Below are 3,799 nucleotides of genomic sequence, written 5' to 3' on the forward strand. Positions count from 1 at the left end.
TTAATTCTGACCTTAAATTAAACATCGTTTTATGTGTGCCTTCATTCAATTTCAACATAATGTCGATCAGCAAACTTACCAATGACTTGAAATGTTATGTCACCTTCTATTCTGATTCTTGTGTTGTGCAGGACTTGGCGAGGGGAGGATGATTGGCTCAGGTAAACAATTCAGAGGTCTCTATCATATTTCACCATCTCCAATCAAATCTTCAGCTCACCAAGTATCTCAGTCATCTAATTTGTGGCATTTACGCCCGGGTCATCCTTCTTTTTCTCATTTTAAATTTCTAGCTCAGTAGTTGCATCTTAATAATGATATTTTTTTTCTCATAACTGTAGTATTTTCCCATTACGCCCGGGTCAACTCTGCGTTTTTTCTCACTATTGTTGATGATTTTACTCAATGTACTTAGGTTTTTCTTATGCAACATAAATCAGAAGTACATCATTTGTTAATGAACTTTTTTAAATTCGTTCAAACTCAATTTCATATTACTTTCAAGATAGTTAGATCACGCAATGGGACTGAGTTCCTATCTTTGCAACCATTTTTTACTTCATGTGGCGATGAATTTCAGCGACTTTGATGAAGGAATCAAGAGCTGAAACGTCGTAGAACAAGATATCTAAGAGATTGAAAATCGGAGGTGTCGGGTAACTTGCAGAACGAGAGTGATTTCTCAAAATTANTACAAGTGATGGTTGAGTGGGCCATCCTTGCACAGCAATAATGAAGCTTCTATATTCTGATCCCAACCCGTGGATAACGATTCTCTTCATTTGATCTTCACCAATTACAGACTTTGATTCTAATTTAGTAATCTCTCGTCAAATCGTCTTGACTTTGTAGAAGTACTGAGCAATCGTCATGTCACGTTGTGAAATTAATCTCTCGTCAAATCGTCTTGACTTTGTAGAAGTACTGAGCAATCGTCATGTCACGTTGTGAAATTGACAATAGCTAGTTCTTTAGAAGTTGTAGCCTCGTATTATTCTTCTTGGAGAACAACATCACGAACGTGTCCCATGCTTCTTTCGGTGTCTTGTCATCTCAAATATGTTCTAACATCTCTTCTTCGATTGTGGTCTTCAAGGCAAACATTGCTTTGCCTGCTTTGATTTTTCATTTGAGCAAGGCGTCATTAGAATCCTGTACTGACGACATAGTTTCACTCCCGCCAATGATCTCCCAAAGATCCTGTCCTTGTAAATAGGACATCATGTATGTTCCCCATGTATTGTAGTAGTTGTTGAGTTTCTTGATTCCTTCTACGATTTGGAAGTCACCCATCATGTTGACAATACCTCAATAATACCAAACAAGCCTTTTTGACACAAGATTTGCAGAGTCACTGACTACTCATGACACAAAGAAACTCACTCACTAATAATTTCAAGAAATCGTTTCAGATGTAGAAGATCAGGCAGGGTTGCAGCCACTGAGCATACTAAGAATTCCAAGAGATCAGACAACCTATACTAACCTCGCTCTGATACCAGATTGTTGAACACAACTCTTTGTGGTAAACACTCGCACTCTTTATTAAGACCAATCGTGAAGAGAATACAAGACACTTTGTAGAATACTACTACTTTATATTGCTTGTAATTTCTTGGGATGTAGGGTGGACTACGCAATCTAAACCTAACAAATGTAAATCTTTTTCCTAAAATATCGAGATCTCTTTTCTAAAATATCTACTATATTTCCTAAAATCTCTAGTATCTCTCCTAAAATCTCTACGAAAATAAATATACAATGGGGTCGTACACTTATTGGGCTAGTGATGATATTTTAACACCGCAAACCATTTACCTATAATCAATGTCAAATACATGTTGATCAATGCGAAGAAGACAAGTTGATGCAACTACTCATGGGGCTCAATGAGTCTTACAAAACGGTGAGATCTAACATATTGATTTTGACTCCATTACCTAATGTGAAGGAAGCCTATTCATTACTTGTACAAGAAGAGATGTAGCGTCAGGTAACTTCTGAACCTACTGAGAATTTCTCGATTGCATTAGCAGTGCAGAAGAAAACAACATATTCAAAATTTACCAAGGACAAATCATGTGAACACTGTAATAAAAGCGGTCATACAATTGATGAGTGTTGAATCCTTGAGCGTCACTATAAATTTTGTGATAGAAGGGGACATACAAAAGTTCGATGTCGATAGAAAAATAATTATGGAAGGGCAGTACAAGTCAATCAACGCAACAATCGTGGATATCGTTCATCTGCAAATATGGTCGATGTTTCTCCATTGAATACAGAAGAACAGTCACCTAATTACATTCTAAATTTTTTTTCAGAGCAATTACAATAGTTAGCACAAGCCTTATCTGCACTTAGTCATCGTCCTTATGGTAATTCTGACAATAACATCAAGGTTGCTGATTTGTTTCCAATATCTGCATTATCTATTAACTCTAAAAGTTCTAATCCATGGATTCTCGATAGTGGATCTACGGATCATATAGTATCCAAAGCTTCTATTATGATTGAACCAAAGACTTCCACCATATATATAATAAGTTTTCCTAATGGAAGGACAACACATGTGTCACATACTGGCAATGTTTCCTTTAATTCTGACCTTAAATTAAACATCGTTTTATGTGTGCCTTCATTCAATTTCAACATAATGTCGATCAGCAAACTTACCAATGACTTGAAATGTTATGTCACCTTCTATTCTGATTCTTGTGTTGTGCAGGACTTGGCGAGGGGAGGATGATTGGCTCAGGTAAACAATTCAGAGGTCTCTATCATATTTCACCATCTCCAATCAAATCTTCAGCTCACCAAGTATCTCAGTCATCTAATTTGTGGCATTTACGCCCGGGTCATCCTTCTTTTTCTCATTTTAAATTTCTAGCTCAGTAGTTGCATCTTAATAATGATATTTTTTTTCTCATAACTGTAGTATTTTCCCATTACGCCCGGGTCAACTCTGCGTTTTTTCTCACTATTGTTGATGATTTTACTCAATGTACTTAGGTTTTTCTTATGCAACATAAATCAGAAGTACATCATTTGTTAATGAACTTTTTTAAATTCGTTCAAACTCAATTTCATATTACTTTCAAGATAGTTAGATCACGCAATGGGACTGAGTTCCTATCTTTGCAACCATTTTTTACTTCATGTGGCGATGAATTTCAGCGACTTTGATGAAGGAATCAAGAGCTGAAACGTCGTAGAACAAGATATCTAAGAGATTGAAAATCGGAGGTGTCGGGTAACTTGCAGAACGAGAGTGATTTCTCAAAATTAAGGTCCTACACTCAAATTCATTCCTCCAAACCAATTCCTTTAGCTTGAGGAAACGATAAGGAAGAGAATTTGTGAAGAGATCGAGCCTTGAAAATTCCTAGAATCGGCTACCCAATAAGAATTCCTCTGTTTTTACTCTGGCAAGAAATCATATTTTGGACGAACTATGGAAGCAAATATCTTAGGCTACAATACATGAAAAGGTATGAAATCAATCCCTAACTCTTCCTTGTAACACCCTCTTTAAGTTTCATGAAGGAATTGAGGGGAGAAATGGCTATCGAAACTGGGGAGGGCGAGTTTCAGACTACGACGTTATATATTGGCCCCGTCTTCTTCCTGTCTTGAGGAAGAAGACGATGACGTGGCCGGTTTAGTTGAACCGGCCATGTCAACCCAAAACTTGACCTTCCCTCGAGTTTTTTCAATTTTAAGCCCTTTCCAGACCGATTCTCATGAAAAACTTTATGGTTCTAGAGAGTAGACACAATAAGGAGTCTGTGGAAGGACA

The sequence above is a fragment of the Cucurbita moschata genome, unplaced genomic scaffold (assembly GCF_002738365.1).
Source record: "Cucurbita moschata cultivar Rifu unplaced genomic scaffold, Cmos_1.0 Cmo_Scf00124, whole genome shotgun sequence".
Taxonomy (NCBI): Eukaryota; Viridiplantae; Streptophyta; class Magnoliopsida; order Cucurbitales; family Cucurbitaceae; genus Cucurbita; species Cucurbita moschata.